Below are 15,545 nucleotides of genomic sequence, written 5' to 3'. Positions count from 1 at the left end.
TGTGTAACATCTATATAATATAGGAGTTTCACATGTGTAACTGAATTACTGAAATAAAGTAACTTTTCAATGATGTTCTAATCTTTTGAGATGCACTAGTATGTTTATATAAAGATCAGTGCCTGGCGGTGACTCATTTTGTGTTGTTTTTAAACCCCACCCACTAGATAACAGAAAAAACTATGTCTTTTTATACCATATATATGCAATATAATTCTTGCTTAAAGTAACAATATTTTGTACTACATTAAATATATTGAATCCCTGTATTGTGATCAATATCATTTTATGTAGTTCTTGCCAATGCACAGCCCTAATAAAATATATGCCAAATAAATGACGGTTGTCTTCAAAAAATGGGAAACATTAAAGGGAAATTAAGAACACGAATCAGATCAGTTACACATACACTGCATTTCATTGGATGTTTGAGTGTCATTTATAAGTGGCAGTTACTGTTACTGACCACACTTTTCAGAGAATTTGGATCCAACCCTCATCGGTCCCATCTAATCCAACTAATGACTACCTTTACTAGACCTTGATTGGCTGAATGGGATGTATTGATCCGAGTTGGATTTGAAACCTGTAGAAATTTAGCTCTTCAAAATAGGGTTGAAGACCAACGATCTTCAAAAGGTCTTTACCATAGACTACTTAAGATTCTGCTTACCAGTCCAAGTCAATGACCAGCAAGCGAGTGCATGCAATGCCACTGCTGAACCTTTTTGATGCACTTCACCTCCAGTATAAAGCTAACTGAGAGCTTTGCTGCTTGCTGAAGCTGCCTTCCCACCTCCCACATCGCACTCCTCCAGCTAGAGCATTATAGCTCTATATACATTCATAATATATGAGATGCAAAGAGGCGGCATGTGCCAGAGTTGGCAGCTGTGACTTAGGGCCAGTGCTCATCTTTTGTTAATGTCTTAATGCTTTAAGATCTTCAGAGATGAAGCATATCTTTGCACAAGAGGACACGTGAAGGACAGCATGTGTTTTACTCTTCATATCTACAGTCAATCAAAGAGAAAGAAGGCCACATTTGGAGAGATGCCACTTTCACATTTATTACATTAATTCTTATTCAGAACAGTTTATGCTAATGTAATTTTATAGAGTTTACTGTCTAGGTAAAGTGGGTATAGTTATTGTCTGGACAAGGAATTGAACACAAATCCTCTACCTGGAAGAAGTGGTGTTTTTTTTTAATACTACACCAAAAACAAGGCTTTTGTATCCCTGAAGAGCCAGGAAATCGATCAAGCTGGACAAAAACCCACACTTATGTGCCACATCTTTTCCATTTATTCAGTATCAGGCCTTAATTGAACTCCGATAACTCACATTGCCTTGCCATGAGCACACTGCCCAGAGTGCAGCCTCACTCACAAGATAACTTCTCACAACTTACACAGATGTAAGCATTGCTGAACTGTCTCCTGGAGTAACAATTAATTAAGACAATGCTATAAAATGTCAGTTAAAAAGTCCATAAAAGGTCAGTTCAAGCAATATAAGGCAAAAGATGGGTTTCCTCACATGTGGTACCAATGTTTAAGTATTTGTAAAACGGTTTTTCTAACTTTCTAAAGGCTGCATCTTAGTAAGAATTAAAAAACTGAAACGTAAAACCAAAGTGTCATCCAGAGAGCAAAAAAACCCACACCATAGTGAGCAGACCCAATATTAAAGCAAGATGGTCCCCATTATATTCATCCCAAAAGTACTCCATGACTCAAAATCCAGTTTTCTCCCAAATTCAAAAGGTCAATTAACCTATCCACTCATTAAGACTTGCTATATCGTTTGTAGCGACCCCAACCCTCGAAGGATAAAGACTAGCACATGCCTCCTCTGACACATGTGGAGTCAGCCATCACCTATTTTGAACTGTTATTGAGGTAGCATCACTGGTTCGCCATCACACTCACACAGAAAAAGTAGGACGCAGGATCCCCAGCTCTGTCCCACATTCGTTAGTGATGTGGGGAGATTACACCATACCCACCCAGAAAGAGCATGGCCAATTGTGCTCGCTCGGACTCTGGCTGCTGATGGAGATTCTCGGATCATAGTGGCAGTGCCTTAGTCTGCTGGACCACTCGGAGCCCCAGGTTTGTGGAATTTAGGCCCCTACAGTAGGGGTGTTCAGGGTTTTACCACGAACAGCAGCATATCTGACTCCACCCCAGTTCTTTGCAAATAAGACTGGACACCCCTGCCGTACAGGGATAAGCCAACCCCCAGAGCCTAGCCTAATAGATTATTTTAGAATGATGAATGCTTTTTTTTATCTGACTCCCAGACTCATGCCCATCACACCCACAATTCCTTGCATTCTTCAATTTCCTCCATGTCAAATAAGCATCCCAGAATTCCCAGTTGGGAAGCAGTGCTCCATTCATAGCATTACCACAGACCACGGGCAGACCAGCAGTGCCCCGGGGACCGGCACATTTGATCAACAGCATAAATCTGCCACTTGAGCAGCTACTACAGACAAATCATTCCCAGGATACTCTGGGATTTGAGCGCACCCAGAGGTTCTGGTCACACCATGGAATTTCACCTATTTTAAAATCTGCTGTGTGAGGCATGTATTGAGTTTTGCATTCTCGAGCCACTCGAAAAGACTAAACTTTGAGGTGTAAGGAAGGGATCGAATCATTCACACCATAAGTCTGGATAGACAGAAAAATTATTTATATAGATTTAATAGAATGATTCTTATTTTAGAGCTTTTAAACATTGAATCCAGGCCATTACTCATTATATGATCTACCTTTTTACCTAAGGTAGCCTGGTGGAATGACTACAAACTGATGGTGAGTGTTAGAAACTGGGGGACACAGGGACACCACCAGTATGCAAAGAGATGCTGCCAGACGCCAATGCAATAGAAGCTGCTAATGGCAACATACTAAACGCAATTATTATAAGCTGTCTTAACTCAAAAGCCCTATCTTGCATCCAGAGTGGAATTGAAAAAACAGGAGGACCAGTGAGTTTTTGGCTTTCTTGGTCACATGACACCTGATTGCTTTCAGTAGCTCCTCTATTTCCACTCGCTGTTGTGTTTACATGGATCTCCATGGAAACGCACGCCCAAAGTGTAATTACAGTGTGTGACAGTGGACAAATAGCTATTTTTTAAACGCCAGGTGATAAAACTCAGAGATGGCCGTCTGGACAGGGTTAAAATTACCAGAGGACCACAGAGTTCTCAGAGGACATCTGAGAAAAACACAAACATGGTCGTTCCAGACGGAAATAAAATCACAGAGGACCCCCCATAAAGGTGAAAATGACCCCAGAACACCCTGAGAAACTAATCCCATCCGGACAGGGCTAAAGATTCAATTGGAGCATTATAAAACATGCCAAATATTTTGAGTTAGGTGAACATTTGCCATTTCCCACATAGAAAAGACCTTAAACAAATTGCACGTTCATGGTTTAAATGATGGAGATGGGAAATAGACAAGAATGACAACAACTAGGGGTGCAAGATATGAACAAACAAACTTAATTATAATTATATAATTATATAATTATATATATATATATATATATATATATATATATATATATATATATATATATATATATATAAAAAAAATCATAATTATATTGTTGGTAATGCAGTTTGAGTTTGCCATTATTCGCAATGCTATCACGGCTCTTTTAAAGTGGTTTTTTTTTTGTTGGTAAAACTCATTTCACAATAATTATGAAATTGTGATTTATTGTAACAGCCCTAAAAACAACAACAACAACAACAACAACAGTGAAGTGCCCTTGAATTGAAGTACAGTATTTGCAGTATACACATAATTCCTGACGCCTATACTTTCCCTATGTTCAAATTAGGGTCAATCAAAGTCCATCTATCTGTTTCTTAGCAGATTCCGAGACTCATCCTCCAAAAACGAAGACCTCAATTCAGTTTAATCTGCAGAAACTCTTTGGTGGTCTGCTTTTTAACAGACTCTATTTAACTCTATTTAAAGGCCTGCAAACCCGCCCGGGTCCTGCTCCTCCTCTAAAGCATCTCCACAGTCCGGCTCGTCTTACAGTCATGCCGAAGCGACGCACATCAACAGCGTGATCGTATTGCAGAGCGTGAGCAGAGACTTACCCCTTTCAGAAAGCAGCCCCTGAAATTCTCTCATCCTGCCCACTTCATGAGCACCGAGACCCCTCCAGATCCTTCAAAAGTCCCTTTCAAAGTGTAACGTATCTTGTTTTTCCCAGATCCTATGCTTCTGATCCGGATAGAACCTTCTCCACCAATAGATGAACACAGAAAGCGTTCCCGGCCGGAGCAGAACGCTGTTTCTGCCTGAGCGGCTACTTCCCTTTGAGCTACTGCACCAGAGCCTGCTTTTCAGCTGAGTGTGCTGAGACTGGAGCTGTTGACATTACTCCCCCTCCTCCTTCCCTCGCTCGCTCTCTCGCTCTCTCTCGCTCAGTCGCGCTCTCGCTCTTCCCTCCTACTTTGGATCCTGAGCTCAGCATATAACATAGCTTGTTCCTGGTCGTTCAAAAGTTTGGAATCACTGCTGTGAACAATGACCAATGAGAGAAAAAAAAAAAAAAAAAAAAAAAAAAAAACTAAACTAGTGCAAATAAAGGTTCCCAAATGGTTCATGGCCTTGACCTATGGGTTCATAATGACCATAACTAAAACTTGCACAGCTCAGAATATGAACTAGCTTTCATTCAAGGTCATTTAAAAGCTTTGGAAGCACTTGTTAAAGCAATGTTCTTGGTCCTATGACTAAGATAAAGATTACTAAAAGGCTAAGACTTGAACATCATCCCCCTTCTTTTGGAATGTTAAATCAAGAGGATTTTATTGTCATTCCATCTAAGAACACGTACACAGTGCAATGAAATTACATTCCACTGGAAACATGGTGTTCATAACCATTCATAAGTTTGGAAGCAAAGTTTTGAGTATAATAGGACCCTCTGATACAAGTAAATAACTGGTGCAAATACAGGTTCCTAAATGGCTCTTGGCTTCAACCTATGGGTTCATAATGACCATAACTAAAACCTTCCGGGTTTGGATTTTAAGCCCAAAAGTTTGGAAGAACAGCTTTGAGTGAGTATCATAAAGCCCTCTGATACAAATAAAGGCTCCTAAATGGTTCTTGGCCTTGACTTATGGGTTCATAATGACCATATCTGAAACTTGACTAAACTAAAACCCTCCTGGATTGAATCCTGAGCTCAGAATATAAAATGGCATTAAGTCAAGGCTATTTCAAACTTTTGGAAGCACTTTTTAGATCATACTTTTAGTATGGATCAAGGTTTCACCAAATGGTTCTTGGTCCTAAGTTAGAAATAAAGATTCCTAAATGGCTGTCTTTAACATCCTTCTCCTTCTGTTGGAATGTTAAATCAAGAGGATTTTATTGTCATTCCATCTGAGTACAAGGACACGGTGCAATGAAATAACATTCCTCTGGAACCATGGTGTTTACAACCATTCAAACTTTGGAAGAACAGTTTTGAGTGAGTACCAAAGCCCTCTGATGCAAATAATGGTTCCTAAATGGTTCTTGGCCTTGACCTATGGGTTTATAATGTCCTGGTTTGGATTTTAAGCTCAGAATATGAACTAGCTTTAATTCAAGGTCAATTAAAAGCTTTGGAAGCACTTGTTAAAACAATGTTCTTGGTTCTTGGTCTTATGGCTAAGATAAAGATGGCTAAAAGGCTATGACTTGAACATCATCCTCCTTCTTTTGGAATGTAAAAATCAAGAGGATTTTATTGTCATTCCATCTAAGAACAAGTACACAGTGCAATGAAATTACATTCCTCCAGAAACATGGTGTTCATAACCATTCATAAGTTTGGAAGCAAAGTTTTGAGTATAATAAGACCCTCTGATACAAGTAAATAACTGGTGCAAACACAGGTTCCTAAATGTTTTTTGCCATAATGGCCATAGCTTAAACTTGCACCCTCCTGGTTTGGATCTTGAGCTCAGAATATAAAACAGCATTCATTCAAGACCATGTAAGCACTTTTTGGATCATACTTTTAGTATGGATCAAGGTCTCCTGCAATGGTTCGTGGTCCTAGGTTAAAAATAAAGGTTCCTAAATGACTATGGCTTTAATGTTCTCCTTTTTCATTTGAATCCAAAGCTTAGCATAAAACATAGCCTGTTTAAAACATGGCCATTCAACAGTTTGGAAGAACAGTTTAGAGCATCATAAATCCCACTGATGAAAATAAAGGTTCCTAATGGTTCTTGGATTGGACCAATGACCAATTAGGAATGTATATGTATGTGTAGATATGGAAATTCGTGACACTTCACAATGGTTCTTCACACTTTGATAGAATTCAAATGTATAGTTAGGCGTCTTGCCCAAGGACTCTCTTATAGCGCTTTTCCACCAAAATAACTCTAGTTCTTGAACCAGTTCCATTCAGGCTCTTTAGAAAACCACCCTGTGTTTTCTCTAGTTTTAGTGGAACCATGAAAATGTTACATCACAAACATCCCTGGTTCTGAAACTTTCTTTTGTTGGTGGAAACGTGGCAAACCGGTTCAAAATTAGGTTTGAAAACCAGAACGATGCCTGTTCCACGTTGGTGGAAAAGCGCCATTATTGGTTTAAACTGGTGCACTAAAAAACACACTAAAGAATGTGTATCAAGTATGATATTAGCTTGATATTAAACTCTATATAACAAGCTTCCACATTTTCAATAGCAGTTAATGCCCATCCATTATCCGATATGTTCTGAGAGGAGGGTGAAAGGAAGTGACCCTCCACAGCTTGTGCTTCCAACCCCATAACCACTCCAACGCCACAGTCTCCAGCAAACACATTCCCGAGCACAGCTTTCAGCGGAAATGGGCCGGGGATCACAGAACACCCAGAGGAACTCCTTTCCTGTCCAGTGTCTTCCTCACATAAAGGCATGCTGACACATCCACACACTGCCAGACTACACACCAGCGACTCCACGCTCTCCCGGAGTCGGAGAACAGCGGCCTGAGCTTGGCTAACAACGAGAAACCTGCGTACACGCTCACGAGATGTCGATGTAATTCAGATAGAGCCATCAAACAAAGTTCTGGCAGACATGGCCACTTCACACCATTAGACGTCTCACATCCAGCAGGACTGGAATCAGATAAAAGTCGCCGGAGCGGCCCCTCAAGGACCCCAGCGCAATTATCTTATCGCTTTAAACTGGAGGTCGGTGGAGACAGGAAGGTACTGTCAGTAACTCAAGACTCCCTCAGCGCGTCTCCGCTACTCGTGCAGAAATGCACCGAGCGCAAACCCAAACAGTGAGCAACTCAGACAGGAATGTGCTTTCACACCACCAATTACAGGCCCATCCTCTACATATCTGCCTTAAGAAGATCCAACCCATTCACACCCTACCACTTACCTCTACTCCTCTGTTTAGTGAGTCTATGCCTACAGATAGGGTGTTCTGATTTTGGCTGTGATGGAGGGGTAAGGTGAAGTGTTAGTGCTAGATAGAGGGCACACTTCAAACAGAGGCTTATCAGAAAATAACCTACAAATGTTGTATTTAATCTTTGTTAAAAAAATTACGATAACTACTAGGGGTGTCATGATCTCGATATTTTATCGAAATCGATCGAGATTATGTCATGGTCTCGAGCATCGAAGTCAAAAAGATGATCGACGATCATCTTTGAGCACGCTACGTAATTGGCGCAGCACATTACGCAAATGTCGCAGCACACTGTAGCCGACGCTGCGGACATTGTGACTGCTGAAAGAGCAGCTCTTTCTCCAGAGAATGTGGACATTCTCATCTTCTTAAAGAAAAACTTGAAAATATAAAAATAACAGTAGTTTTGTCTAGCCTCAAATATGTGAATAGTTCTGGTACCTTAAGGAGCATCTTTCTCTCAGATAAAGTTAATTATATATCTTTGTTAAAGGAAAAGAAAACTTGTCATTCTCAGGGAATGGAAAAGTCTCATTCTCATACTCTCTCCGCTTTTAGACTCTTTTGCCCCGTTTTTCTGCGCTAGAAATGAGCACTCTCTCCGCTTTTAGACTCGTTGTCTCACTTTTGACACCTAGCGTTCAAACTTTGAATCTCACATTATAAAAACCTGCCTAACAGCGGGCCAACTTTCATTTTATTACTAAAATACCGTAGTTTGGACACCCCTGCTCTATATGCTGAAATAAAAGCATGTAATATGAATCCTTGCAATATAATAAGACAAAATACATATGGTCATATCACCCACCTCTAATAAGCACAATTTCCCATTTCCTACAGGAAGGATTTCAACCACTTCCCCCTTGTAACTCAGTTCCCAGAAGAAGGGGTGACGCTTTAAAACATGGGGTAGGGGTAAATATGAGAAATGGGACAGGGCCGAAGCGGAGTGCGAATGATTGATATGCTTGACCTTCAGCACCGACTGTAAAAGAGCAGCTCAGGTCATGTGGGAAACAGCAGAGCTGCTGTAAAGGAGAAAAGCAGCTGGGACATCTTCAGTGACCTCTGACCTTCCCGACTGTTCAAGTCCAAGGACCCACACGGCAGTCCCCAGACGCCTCACAGCGAGCGCACGCCGGGTTCCTCAACTTCAGCCAAGTCTGTGCATTAAAGCCCTAAAAATAGTAAGCCGTACTTAAGAGTTTATGGATGTATGCCCTGTTAAACATATGTTAGCATTTCCCTCGGCTTGGCACGGCCAGCTATCCACAATATGGAACAAATCCACGGGGATTTATAGCTGTCTCACAATTACGTGAGTCGTTTCCACAAAGAAGAATTCTGCCCTGGTCATTTTTGACCTTTTGTGTTTCTGCTGTTGGCAGCTGTTTGAGCTTCGGCGCTGGAGTCTGAGACAGATGGCTAATGCATAGTGACTTGCATTAGCAATAGATCCTGATCAATAAATAAACCAGCTAACGGCAGCCTAGTGTTACGTACTGTCAATTAAAGTGGATACAGACATGCAAAAAAAAAAAAAAAAAAGTCATGGGACAGAGGTTTGTAAATGAATTACCGTAATTTCCTTGCTATAAGACGCTACTTTTTTCACACACTTTGAAGACTGTGGCTTGTTTATAAGTGTCTTTTTTGTTTACCGCCTAACAAGCTTCATGCCGTCAAAACCCCTAGTTCTAAATCTAAAAAAATATTGGGTGAGTAAAGCACTTATATTTATTTATAGTAAGCTCAGATTTCCAAACTGTTTTCAATAAAACAAGCGTGTAGATTAATCCAGGGCTCTAATCAGAGCAGCAGCCAGCGCTAGTGGTTAGCCACCAATGCTAGAGCTAATGCTGCTGCACCCAGCCTTAGTGGAAATCTGGAAATCTCAGTTTACTGTAAATAATTTGAAGCATACTTTACTCACCCAAACAGACAGTTTTCAGGAGAGACATCTGTGTAGATTAATATCTAACTTTGTTAGATGTTAATGTAAATTTTTTTTTTTTGTTTTTTTTATTCAGAAGAAGATAAAGGTTACCAGAAGCTATTAAATCTAATAAATTGGATAAAATGTTACTGATATGGTTAACATTTATTGAGCTACAGAAGTACTCTGTATAAGTCATGTGTGATGAAGTTGTAGAGGTTCCTAATGGTGTCCTGCAATAACTCATCCCATGCAGCTTGAATATTCACACAGTTCCTGTACATTTTGTAGTATGAGTAGAGTGGTAATAGTGCTTCCAATAGCATCCCACACATTTTCAACCGGGGATAGTTGGATTATTGCACCAATGAATCAGAAATGAATTAACACAGGCCATTATTAGGAACCTCTACCTGTTACACATTATCAGATTATTTTTTTTAATTGTGTATTGTTTCTGTTAACCTTTTCCTTCCTGAACAGCACTGCAATTAAACACTTTCTTCTTCTGTGTGCAACTATTATTTTTTTAATGATGAGTGTACAGTATGATAATTGATAATTTCTTGAACATAATGTACCACTTGAGTAACTGACATTTTAAGACCCTACTATGCTCCTATCTCTCAGCAATAGGCTAAAAAAAAAGAAACAGTGCTACAACACAGTGCTTAGATGCATTCTTCCACGTCTCTGGGGACAGATCCATTATTCCAGCTCCCAGTCTCTTCCTTTCCTGCTCTGGCTTAGTAAAAAACAAATCTTTCATCCCACTAATCTTACTGACACCATACTACCAAACTTCAAACTCCTGTTTTGCCCCAAATACAGCTCATCTAGACCAGGGTCGGTAATTAGAAAAAAAAATCTGTTTGAGAAATTGAAGTGTAATGGGATGGAGTGATATAGACTAGTAGCTCTCCAGCCCAGAGGGTTGTTGAACCCAATTGCAGTACAGTTGAATTTAAAGCAGGTAAATAAACACACTGCTCCTCATGCAGGATCAAACCCGTGTCATCAGGGTCGCGGTCCAATACACTACCTCTTCCCCGGCTAGTGAATTGGGACATGGCTTTGAAAAAATGCCCTTATAAGGAGATAGGGAGCCCAAGATCAGGTGGAAAAATTAAAACAGGTGGAAACTAAAGTCACGCAGAGCGCAACAGAGAGACAGGGGGAGTTAAGTAAACAAAAGCTCACCAGAGAAGCATTTCTTTATTTTTCTTTTTTTTTTTATTATCGTTCACTATAGCTCAAACAACCTCACAGGCCAGACTATTGTCGACCCCTGCTCTACACCTTCCCAAAGCCATCAAATGAATGATAGTTGGGAAGATCTCCTCAGACAATGAGAGAAGACAAATTGATTCTAGCTGTGTGGCTTCAGTAGCTTCAGCGGTCTCCTCACGTGGAGGGTGTGTTTTGTTTTGACGCATGGTTATTATAGCATGCACTTTCCCACTGAGAGAAAACGAGAGGCCAGACGCAGTCATCTCCAACACCATGCCGTCATCCGGAATGCCAGGGGGAGACCACAAAGAGCAGAGAGCTTCAGACTGCACCACACCAGAGATCCTCACAAACCTTCACAATCACCAGACTGAACTCAGACTGCTTCTTCACAGATTTACACTGCATGTTACATGTTACATTTACTGTTGGAGCAGCACTGTCACCAAAAAAAAAGCCAAGATTTGGACTCTATGTCCACATTTGTGTGGAAACAACTTCTAATTAATGGATTTAAATACTAATGGTGGGCAATATGGCTCCAAGTTAACATCACAACATTTCATGGTATTTTTGCGATATTGATACTCTTTGCGATATGACAAGACGTAAAAAAAAAAAAAAGATAAAACTAATAATAATAATAATAAATTAAATAATATATATATATATATATATATATATATATATATATATATACACATATATATACACACATATATATATATATATATATATATATATATATATATATATATATATATATAGAGAGAGAGAGAGAGAGAGAGAGAGAGAGAGAGAGTGTGTATTTCAAATAGCGTATTTCAAGAATACTATAACAAAATGAAAATAAAATTGTATTATTGTGTATGTCACACTCCTAACTGAGATATTAAAATAAACAAGAATTTTAATTGGATTTGTAACAAAAGACAATTAATCCATATATCCAGGATTAAAGTAAAATAAATGATACTGGACAGATATAATCTGCCTCTAGTAGATATATAATAGGAAATGAGAACAGTGTGAATTTTTCTTTTGCTATTCTTTAATCGTCCACATCTGTGGTAAAACAAAAATAATAAAAAAAAATTTAAAAAAAGTTTTGCATGAAATTAACTCCAGCATGACGGCCAAACAATTGGCAAATGGTCATTATGCTGCATTTGATGGCTGATGTTAACATCATGTTGGCAGGATGGTGTGAAAATCAGAAAATCGCATTCCCTTCTGGTCATCATAAAAGATCCCACTTTAACAAAATGAGATGATAGTTAGGAAACTATAAAATTGTGGTGGTGCTTCAATTTGAACCCGTAGCCCATGACCAAGCATCCCTGCGGTGTTTCATCTAACTGCAAAACCATCAGTACCATCATTATCTGATAATCCAAATACAATTGGGACGATCAAACTCAATAAGATACGACAAGAGACAGAGGCTCCTTCTTTAATAACGGGTTCGGACGCCACGACTTCAAATGCCCGTAAAACAGCAAGCTAAATTGCAGCTCTGGCAAGACGGTGCTTTAGGAATTACTGGAACCAGAATCTGGACAGTATTCTTAGTTCCTGCAGGACACACTCAAACCTACTGCCAGAAACAGCCACCGCTGGGTTCTGACTCCTGGCTCCTGTTCTGGATGCAACCAGTACCAGTAGAGCCTTCAGAGTAATAGCATACCTCTTTTAATCCTATTTGGGTCATTATCAGAACACAGTGTCTTTTGACCATTATAACAAATTGTTTTTAATCTACACAGACATATATTTTCCAGCTTAATCACTTTTTTTTTATTTCCTGTCAAGCATGCGTCCACCCTGGCATGCAGTTTGACGTGACAGGGTGGACGCATGCAATAGCATGATGGAAAATGTAAGAAAAAGTTGGCATTAGCTGGTTGCATACATTGACGAGTTCATGGTGACCTCATATTATTTTAAAGAGACATTTTGATTTTCTTCACTGTGATATTTTACCACGACTGGATAGACAGTTTAAGCATATTGACCACAGCTAAAATTGTAGTCAAAAAAAAGATAATTAAGGTAAAATGAATATCATTAATTGCTGATCAAGCAATCATACATCCGGTATCTTTATTCCCTTTATTTCCAGTATACTTTCTTTTCTTGTAATTGCAACATGACAGAGTGAACAGGGACTTCTCTGCAACATACTTCATTACATAGAGTGTAAAGCCTGTTAAAAACTGTATGAAAGGCAGAAAAAGTTGAATAAAAACACTGTATCATGCATGAAAATGACAACAAAGTTTGTCTGTGTGCTAAAATATTGCAATAGAGTGAGCACAGAGTGATCCAGCTGTCTAAAGTGCTGCCACTATGATTGGGAGATCACTGGTTCAAATCCCGTTTATGCAGCTTGCCATCAGCTGCCGGAGCCCTGAGAGAGCTCAATTGGCCTTGCTCTCTCCGGGTGGGTACAGCAGATGGCACTCTTTCCCCTCATCACTCCCCAAAGGGTGATGGCGATTAGCACAAGGCTGCGTCTGTGAGCTGGTGTATCAGAACCGAGTCGCTGCGCTTTCCTTTGAACATGCTGTGCTGCTACTCTGCAATGCTGCATCAGCAGCAGTTGAAAAAAAAGAGGCGGACTCTGACTTTACATGCATCGAAGGAGGCATGTGCTAGTCTTCACTAAATTGAAAGAAAATGGGGAAAAATTAGGAATAATAAAAATGTCTTTAAATATCGCAGTGAAGGAACAGTAAAGGGTTAATATGAAATGTAATATGCCAATATTAATAGGAATAAAGGTGCTTGTTAGGAGCTGAGATAAGTAAAGCAAAAAGAGTGAAGTAAAGCAGATTTTTTTTGCCTTTTTTTTCTCCCAAACTGCAGAATAAGTAAATCACTGGCATTCACAGACTGACCTCAAGAGCCGGGCACCTCCTATAACCTCTATTTACCAGCGCTTCCGAAATGACTAAAACAGACAGTGCACTGTCACCGACATCCCCAGCCCTCCCCATCCCTCCTCTTCTCCCCCCCATCCCTCCTCTTCTCGCCCCCCCATCCCTTCTCTTCTCCCCCCCATCCCTCCTCTTCTCCAGGCCCTTCCTCTTAGGACACAGCACTGAGCCATGTGGCACACCGGAGCGGCTGTTTAGTGTAAACACCGTCCATAGAGACGGACACACCAAGAGCAAACTGAGAACTCAACAGAGTTCCCAATGCCCATTCATTCAGCCTGCTTCTCCCAGCTAATGCACAGAATCAGAACTGCACACCAGGAAACCTCAGCCTCTTTTCTTAGAAAGCAGTGGGAAGAAAGTGTGTGTGTGTGTGTGTGTGGGTTTGTGTGTGTGTGGGGGTTTGTGCATATTGACTCTTGTTTGACAGCAAGAAAGACTACATTTATGTCAGTGTGCCACTGCACTGTGAAAACACACACACTGCCCTAGGTGTTAAATATATTTGACCTTCAAACCGCCAATCTTCACCATTATCGGGGCCCCAAAATCACCTTTAATTGGGCAATATGCACAGGCAGCCCAAACAAAAGGGTCAACTTCACACCTGCAGAGTCAGGCCACGGTTTCATCGCACTGTTCTGCTACTGAAAGAGTGACGAGTTTGAGATTGAGCTCGAGTTTGAGATTGAGCTGGGGCATTGGTATATTGATATCAATACCATAGACAACAATATAATAACAATATACAGTACAGGCCAAAAGTTTGGACACACCTTCTCTTTTTCAATGTGTTTTCTTTATTTTCATGACTATTTACATTGTAGATTCTCACTGAAGGCATCAAAACTATGAATGAACACATGTGGAGTTTTATGTACTTAACAAAAAATTAGCTGAACCTCCACAGTCACCAGACCTGAACCCAATCCAGATGGTTTGGGGTGAGCTGGAGCACAGAGTGAAGGCAAAGGGGCAACACGTGCTAATAAACACCTCTGGGAACTCCTTCCTTCAAGACTGTTGGAAAACCACCATTTCAGGTGGCCACCTCTTAAAGCTCATTGAGAGAATGATGCCAAGAGTGTGCAAAGCAGTAATCAGAGCAAAGGGTGGCTGTTTCGAAGACACTAGAAAATATTTTTTGTTTTAGTTATTTCACCTTTTTTTTGTTAAGTACATAAAACTCCACATGTGTTCATTCATAGTTTTGATGCTTCAGTGAGAATCTACAATGTAAATAATCATGAAAATAAAGAAAACACATTGAAAAAGAGAAGGTGTGTCCAAACTTTTGGCCTGTACTGTAGAACTCAAGTTAAATTAGCAATGGCAGATTACAGGGTGGGTTATTAGGGCTGGAAAATTAGGTTCAATCAAATAGAAAAAAAAAAAAAAAAAAAAGATTCCTATGAATAATGTATGTATGTATTCATTAAGCTCACTTGTCCTTGGTCACCAAAAATAAAAGAATTATAAAGATATTTCATGATTTTGACAATCATCCATGTTATCTTAACCCTTTCAGACCCTTCTTTAAAATGTTTTGTTGCACAGAACACTAACTGAGACCTGTTGTCCAGCAGAAAAGATCATAATCCAGCCAATTCAACTAAAGTAGCTTAGCCCCGCCCACTGCACCGGACCAAAAAAAAAACCAACAAAAAAAAAAAACATCTGCGTCACTAAGGGATGTTATTACCTCATTTTTACTAATTCACTGTTATTTGGAACACGTTATGTTCTATGTAGAAATAATTAGAAACCATGTTATTAATTGGACTTTTTATGTAGATTTTGTATTAGTATATTAGATAGTATTGTCATATTTTGTGTGCATTACAGACAAAAAAAAAGAGCATTGATTTTTAGTTTACTAAATAATTTGAGCAGACAAACGGTCCCTTACACTGTGTAAAATGTTATTGACAAACGGACCAATAGAAAAACTCCAAAATGACCTGAGA

General features: G+C 39.7%; 1 protein-coding gene across 3 annotated transcripts in view; it reads right to left on the bottom strand.

Annotated features, from left to right (window-relative positions):
- Positions 1 to 15,545, bottom strand: part of daam2 (dishevelled associated activator of morphogenesis 2) — a 199,144-nt gene that overhangs the window by 133,472 nt on the left and 50,127 nt on the right. Inside the window, exon 1 of one of the 3 annotated variants that reach the window (XM_022673200.2) lies at positions 4,142 to 4,404. The exons of the other annotated variants lie outside the window; for them this stretch is intronic. The gene's annotated coding sequence lies outside the window, so the exon portion shown is untranslated. Of the gene's footprint in view, positions 1 to 4,141; positions 4,405 to 15,545 lie in introns of those variants that run through there. 3 annotated transcript variants of the gene reach the window in all.

The sequence above is a fragment of the Astyanax mexicanus genome, chromosome 14, assembly GCF_023375975.1.
Source record: "Astyanax mexicanus isolate ESR-SI-001 chromosome 14, AstMex3_surface, whole genome shotgun sequence".
Classification (NCBI taxonomy): domain Eukaryota; kingdom Metazoa; phylum Chordata; class Actinopteri; order Characiformes; family Acestrorhamphidae; genus Astyanax; species Astyanax mexicanus.
This window is presented reverse-complemented; position numbering and strand designations above follow the sequence as displayed.